Source organism: Silene latifolia, unplaced genomic scaffold (assembly GCF_048544455.1).
Source record: "Silene latifolia isolate original U9 population unplaced genomic scaffold, ASM4854445v1 scaffold_266, whole genome shotgun sequence".
In the NCBI taxonomy this organism is placed as follows: domain Eukaryota; kingdom Viridiplantae; phylum Streptophyta; class Magnoliopsida; order Caryophyllales; family Caryophyllaceae; genus Silene; species Silene latifolia.
This window is the reverse complement of record NW_027413209.1, coordinates 51,104-58,833: the sequence shown is the minus strand read 5'-3', so window position 1 is coordinate 58,833 and position 7,730 is coordinate 51,104. Positions and strand designations below refer to the sequence as shown.

General features: G+C 41.7%; 1 long non-coding RNA gene across 2 annotated transcripts; it reads left to right on the top strand.

Moving 5' to 3' along the window:
- Nucleotides 1–243: 243 nt before the first annotated feature.
- Nucleotides 244–3,741, top strand: LOC141639057 (uncharacterized). Of its 2 annotated transcripts, XR_012542347.1 has the most exons (4): nucleotides 244–1,568; nucleotides 1,645–1,739; nucleotides 1,822–2,183; nucleotides 2,631–2,660. It is a non-coding gene; the product is annotated as an uncharacterized LOC141639057 (long non-coding RNA). The 2 variants fall into 2 exon arrangements; XR_012542346.1 differs by having other exon boundaries at nucleotides 1,822–3,741.
- Nucleotides 3,742–7,730: the final 3,989 nt, after the last annotated feature.

Here is a 7,730-nt window from a genome sequence, read left to right as displayed (position 1 = left end):
TGGGACGTTTAAAGTCCGCCAGACGTACGCTCGCCGGCCGCGATGCGTAGGGCTCGCCGGCCCATGGTGCATATATGAGAAGGGCTCGCCCGGCCATAACACCGGCTATGATGCGTATATGAGGAGTCATACGCCGCCGCGATGCATAGTAAGGCTCGCCGGACCATGGGCGTATATGAGAGGCATCTTCCGGATATGTCTCGCACCATTGTGGACAAAGGCTCGCCGCGTGCGTGTAAGGCTGCGTACGTATAGGAGGGATCGCCGGATGCGTAGTAAAGCTCGCGATGCGTAGTAAGGCTCGCCGGCCATGGGGCGTATATAGAGAGGGCTCGCCGGCCGCGATGCGTAGTAAGGCTCGCCACCCATAGTGTGTATATGAGGAGGGCTCGCCAGCCGCGATGCGTAGTAAGGCTCGCCAGCCATGAGGCGTATATGAGGAGGGCTCGCCAGCTGCAAGCGTAGTAAGGCTCGCCAGCCATAGTGTGTATATGAGGAGGGCTCGCCAGCCGCGATGCGTTGTAAGGCTCGCCAGCCATGGGGTGTATATGAGGAGGGCTCGCCAGCCACGATGCGTAGTAAGGCTCGCCAGCCATGGTGCGTATATGAGGAGGGCTCGTCAGCCGCGATGCGTAGTAAGGCTCGCCAGCCATAGGGCGGTCGGTTAATTGACCGTGAGAATAGCCACGTCGGATGGGCTTGTTTTGAAAGTAGCGGACTCATGATGCCGCCGTGGAAATAGTGAATTTGAATTTTCACTACTGTTGTTTTTGAAATAAGCGGGTTCCGCGAGGGAGCCCCCTATTGACATTTGAAGGAATAGCGAATTTTGAATCTTCACTACCCGTTTTTTGAACTTGAAGTGGCGGTTTTAATCGCCGTTTGTCTGAATTTTGAAGGAAATAGCGATTTTTAAATTTTGCTATTACGTCTGAAGTGACGGTTTATGTGCCGCCGTTGACATGTGAAGGAAATAGTGAATTTTGAATCTTCACTATTACTTTTTGAAGTGACGGTTTATGTTGCCGCCGTTGACATGTGTGGTGAAAATAGTGAAATTTAATTTCAACTATCATTTTGAAAATGACGGTTTTAATTTTCGTCATTTGAAATTCGATGAAATAGTGAATTTTGAGTTTTCACTATTATTTGAAAATGACGGTTTTAATTGCCGTCGTTGAAATTTGAAGAAATAATGAATTTTTAATTTTCACTATTATTTCTGAAATTGACGGTTTTAATTGCCGTCGTTGAAAATTTGAAGAAATAGTGAATTTTGAATTTTCACTATTATTTTGAAAATGACGGTTTTAATTGCCGTCATTTAAACTTGAAGAAAAAGTGAATTTGAATTTTCACTATTATTTCTGAAATTGACGGTTTTAATTGCAGATAAAAATCCGACAAATAAAAATCTAAGTCGGATGATGAGGACTCAGCCCCCAGTTTTCCCGGCGGAGACCATCTTTCAGGGACCGGGCGGTGAGGAGCTACAGTTGCACCTACCAGAGCCTGCGGTTGCCGAGGTGACCGATGTTGGCATGGAGTGGAGGTTGGTCGTTCTGAGGGTGAGTTCCTGACTTGAACATTTTTCTTCATTCGTGTTTTGCCTTGCATTGTATTGAAGGACCTTTTTGGCTGTAGGTGACGACCGTTAGTCATCAGGCTTTGTGGCGGATGGCTAACCGCGGAGGGCGCTTGCTGGTGACCTGGCTGCGAGGGAGGCTCGGCTTTCTTAGGTACTTTTTGTGTGATGTTTTTGTGTATTTTGTGTTGCATTTCGCGTTTTTAGATCTTGATGACCTATATTGTGTTTTGTAGGGTACTGCGGATCCGGCGGAGCTTGCTCGGGTCCGTGGTGAGTTGGATACAACCAGGTCGACGATCGAGGCCCAGGGGTTGGGGATCACCCGTCGAGACCAGGAGTTGAGGCGTCGTGAGGACGAGTTACGGAGCCGAGACGCGGAGATTGCTTCTCTCCGGGCTCAATTGGATCCAGTGGAGGAGCTTTATGTCGAGATGGAGCACGAGATGCTGGAGAGTTCTCCGGAGAGGGAGTCTGAGCAGGTGGTAGTGTCTGGGTTGGCGGCGACTCCTTGCGAGACCGGGATTGGTCCTGTAATACTCCGTATTTATGAGTTTTTGGGTACTCTATCGAGTAGGCCTTACTCTGTCGAGTAAGGGTGAGTTGCGTTTTAAAATAATTTCTGACCTGTTGGGTACTCGATCGAGTAACTAGGATACTCGATCGAGTAAGGGGGCACTCGATCGAGTACCTTAGCTACTCGATCGAGTAAGCCGCTTTCGAGGGAGTTATTTCTCGGGTTTTGTTAATTATGCGATTAAGGTATATAATCTTTTCCGTCATCATTCTAAACACTTTTCAAAACCTAAATTACTGTCAAAGAGAGAAAGCAAGTACGTTCATCCCTTTAATCGCATTGTTAGCAAATCCCGGAGTTTGGAAGGTCGGTTTTCATCGTTTGTTATACCGTTGAGATCCTTGCGTCGAGGGTAAGATCTATGTACCCTTTTACTGTTTTTCCTTTAAGTTGGTTAAACCCTAATATGGGGATTTGGGGGTTTTGTGTAGATTGTGATTTGGTAGTGTTTATGTGTTTGTATGATAGGAGGAGGTTTTGTAGAAGAGGCTTTTTGATACAAATTGTTGATACCGTCTGATCATTGTTATGCTTTCCAGGTAGGAGTTCCTACTCAGTATTAGTCCCATAATGGGATGATTGTTGATGTGTTGAGATTGATTGTTTAATATCGTAATTGTTTTGTGACGGCTGTGATTGTGGATGTGATTGTTTGTCTCTGGTTCTCGAGATGCGTTCTCGGCTGAGTGGAGTCACTTGCGGGAGTGGCTTCACGCCCTAGTTTCGCCCTCCGTGGAACCCGCCACGGGAGGGGATGTGCACATTAATGGGACAGGGTTATCGCTCGGTATGATGAGTGGGGCTTAGGTGGGAACGGTTGCGGTCCCCCACTGGCAGGGCTGGTCCAGTGGACAGTCGGTGACGGAGATTGATGGGAGTGGTGTGATTGTGTGTGTGTGTGACCGTTTGAGCTGTGTTGTTTGTTGTGTTGTTGGATTATATAAATTGTGTGATTAGTACTTACCCCGTTTAAATGTTTTAAAAACTGTGGTGATCCATTCGGGGGTGGTGAACAGTTATTGAGCAGGTATGATATGACGCGTATGAGATAGCTGGGATGAGTCATCACGTGGCAGTTAGAAGTCTTCCGCTGTGTCAGACGATGTTTTATAACTTTGATAGTTTTAGAAGTAGACCGTCTGAGAATCTTGTATTTCTTTTTATCAGTTTGGTTTTGCTATGTAATCACTTTAAACTTTATTTACTTTTAAAGTTGTTTCGTTATTGTCTTATGAATATCATGCCTCGGGTAACCGAGATGGTGGCATCCTTATACCTGAGTGGTCCTGGTAAGGCACTTGGAGTATGGGGGTGTTACAAATGGTATCAGAGCGACGATCCTGAAACCTGTAACCAATGAATTTAATGAATATAGGGAGTCAATTAAAATGAACCCGGGGTAAAGGTTGTAGGAGCTAATGCAAAGGCTTGGGAGACGTCCTAAAGTCGCGAACTCGCCCTACAATTTTGAACCGGTCACCATGGGATATGAGTCGGGATCGCTATGTGTTTATCTTGTGAATTGTGTACCTATATGGTGATGTGTGGCATGAATCGGTGGATGTATGTATGTGGAAAATGGGGAATGTGTAGAAAAGATGGTGATGATGTGATTTCGTAAGCTATTGATTGAAAGCATGATAGTTGGTCTACAATGTTGTTTTGAATTGTAGGAAAAGTATATGAGAATGATGAATGATGTGGTAGAAAAAGGAAGTAGTTCATATGTGATAATATGTGATGAATGATGATGTTGCAGGATGGATGATTCATAATGTGGCATAATAATAACATGTGCATAGGAATGTTGTGTCGTATACGTATATTTGGTTTGCATAAGGTTGCATGATAAGTTTATGTACTTGTCCACTATTGTTCATGTGTATATGTGGTAAGAAGTGTGTAGCTGTAATGAATGAATTGGTTGGAAGAGATTAAGTAAGTAATTGCATAAAAATATGAAATTCATGTGTGGAACATGTTTTTGTGGTTAATGGATTTTAATACTATGGCAATGTTTGTAACATGTGAATAGGGGATTTTATGTTGTATATTATGTTATTGTGTACGTAAAGTTGTAAAATAAAAGCATGTGGTAAATCGTGATTGACAAGTTAAATAATCTATGTGCATGATTAATGTTGTTGCTTGACTTTTAAAAATAGTAATATATGATTATGAATACTGGTTTTACGAGTTTTGGACTGGTTTTGTTTGCTTGGTTGTTGTTTAAGTTGTTTGGAAGTAAAATCAAGTAGTTGTGTTTTTCGATTATAAAGAGGTTGTCTTTAAACTGTTATAACTTGAGATGCATAAATGATTTTGATGTGATTCCAATTGGAGGTGATATTTTGTCCTTTTACGATTCTAACGATAGGTCACACGCCCAAAACGACCAAGTAATGAGTGAGTTATGATTGTTTTACTGGACAAATCTGATCTTGAGAATTGGGGTACTCGATCGAGTAGCCTTGGTACTCGATCGAGTAAGGGGAACTCGATCGAGTCGTTAGTTACTCGATCGAGTAGCCCTGGTGATTTGTTTTACGTGCTTCTGATCTTAACCTACTCGATCGAGTAAGTCCCTTACTCGATCGAGTGGCCGACTCACTTTCGATCTAGTGACCCCTGTTTTGGGTCATATGCTTATCTTTTGACATTCGTTGCATATTATGTTTAATTCAAAGTTGTTATTTTACTTCTTTATGCATTGTTTTACATGTAAGTTGGTCTTGATACGTAAGTTACCCAATCTTATGGGGTGGTGAGTGGCACCTTATGGTGAGTATGAGTTTGGTGGGAGGAGATGAGCTATATGTGGTTGTCTTTGAGAAGTGGAAAAAGAAAAAGAATATTGATGAGCCGATTGAGGCATGGTGCAAGTTTTGGTGAGACGTGGTGAGTGATTTATTCGCGAAATTGAGTGATGTAAAAGTAAGTGAAAGTGGGTAAGGGATGATGTGGGTCTAAGGAACGTGAGAATGAAAAGATTGAAAGAAAGGTTTGGATAGTGGCAACTTGAGATGTGTAAAGAATTATGGAGTGAGATGGTTAGGAGTCGTGTGGGTCAAGAATATATGTAGTGAAAGTTCGTTTTAAAGGGGTTGAGAAGAGTGGTATATAGTGAACTTTAGGGAGACATGTTGCGAGGTGGATTTGTAGACAGTGAGTGAGTTTGGGAGATTTGGTTTATTAAGAGGTGAAACTACGTGTGATTTCTTTGGGCATTTAACGGCATGAAATGAAGTTGTTTAAACAGTGAACATTGATTTTATGGATAGGTTAGTGACAAGTGTGAGCGATAGCATAATAAGAGAAGATCCATGGTAAGAAAGAGTGAGATGATATCGACATGAAATAATGGGATTTAAGCTTTGGCGGAATGAGAAGGTAACCGGAGCAACAAAGAATTAGATAGAAGTAATAAGGAGTTAAGCTATTAAATGGTATTGTTGAATGTGAAGAGAAAAAAGAAGTAAAAAGTAAGCTAAGGAAAATTTTCACCGGAGTTATGTGATATAAAGGTAAGGAATCATCGAAATGTGTGATATTATCATAAGGATGTTAGTTAATGGTTATATGGGAGCTTCATGACAACATGATTAATAATGAGTTTCGAGGAATTAAGGGAGTAAGAGTTGGTGGACTATTTACACGATATGAGATTTTTGGTGGAAAGTTAGATGACGATACAATTAAGATAGTATTGGGAATAATGTTGAGGTAATTTTGTTGATGGGTTTGATGTTCTTTATTTGGGGATGTTAACCAAAGATAGGAGAAAAACCGTGTTGTTTTGATATGAGTGTAAGAGGTTTGATATACGAGCAGTGGTGGTATTGTGGTGTTGTCATTAGTGGTTAAGGGTGATGATAGATAAGAAAGACAATGACCATTTAGAGAGGTTGATTTTACAAAGGTCGGATTGATATGTATGGTTGTAAGGGAGTATAAGATGTGGTTATATGAGGCGAGCGCTAGTGGTTGAATATTAATGGTATGGCATGAGGTGATGGTTATGCGAATGGGAAAATATGTTATGAGGGGCATATGAGTTAAGCTCGGGCGACAGGTAACCTTTATCGAGTGGTAACTTACGTGATCAGGATTGACTAGTTGGATGTGATTATGGGTCTATGATGTGTATAAATGTTTGTGTGAGGTTTTGACCTCACGAGAAGCGGTATGGTGTGATAGTTATAAAGATGTTATATGAATGTTGTGATATATGTAGGGTACGACAATCTGATGGAATGAGGCTAAAAACGTAATAATTTGATTGATTTGGCATGGCTAGTTATAATTTTAAGTGTATTGATAACACATGCGTATTCCGTGAAATGGTAGAGATGGTGTTCATGAGGTGCTTATCTGTTTATCCATATAATATGTTGCGTTGTGATTTAATAAAGTGGATTTGAGTAAGTTTTTCTTGTCGAGAAGTTATCTTTGAGTCGGTGTTTATGGGTTTGAGTAAGTTGTGATGTCTATCGGTGCGGTTGTGGTGCCTCGGGTGGTGATCCTGGCACGGTACTTCGTGTTGTGATGCGGGTATTTTACGCGCGGCGCGGTGCGGTTGTTGGTGACGGTGTTGTGATGCCGTCACCGGTTGTGGTGGAGTAGGCGGGATGATTATGATACGAGTTTTCGAAAGTGCATACCAGTTATACATAGACTGTTGTTTTGTTTGTTGTTGTTCTTTGTGAGTTTTGGTTGAACATGTAGACTGTTGTTTTGTTTGTTGATGTTTCTTACCAGTTTCAACTTGGGTGTGAGGGTAGAGTATGATATGGGAGAAAGTTGTGTATGTTTTGTTGTTGTGATGGTATAGTGATTTTCTCGTTGATAGGGCACGGTTTGTAAGAGGTTGTACAGAACATTTGACCTTGTTGTAGATGAGACATCGGTGCACATAGTCATGGCAAGTGATTCGTAGAACATGTGTGGTAATGATCTCGAAAGTCTGCAGTGGTTTTAATCTTTCGTTGGGCCAGTGAGGGAAGGGTGTTTGGATTTAGTGTCTTGTTAAGGCATATATGAGTTTTGCAGTGATGAAAGAAAAGAACTTGAGGATCTTGTGTGAGTGTACGTAACACGTGTGGATCGTGAGTTATGCTTTTGGCGATAGAAGTTTTATATAGTCTATATAGAGAGGTATGTCATGTTGCGGTAATGTGGAAGAGTTGGAGTATTGGTTATGCTAAGGGTTTTGCGGTATTAGTTAGATGGAGTGTAGAGTGAATTGAAGTATGAGAACTGTTTAAGTAAGAAAGCCTTGGAAATAGGAACGGTTATAGAAATGAGGTTATAGGTGGTTATCTTTGACATGTGGTGGTGATGAGGATGATGAGATGATTTAACTAAGGATTTAGTATTAGTGAGTTACGAGGACGTAACATTTGTCTTAAGAGGAGTAGGATGCGATAAAAGTGAGTTTCATGGTTGTGCATGTTGTAAACTAATTGGAAGTAGAGTGTTAGCATAGCGTAAAGGAGGGATTTGTTTTGTGGTTGATGTTGTTAAAAGGCCATGGCCGTGCTTGTAATAGTGTGATGTTTAGGAGTTCGA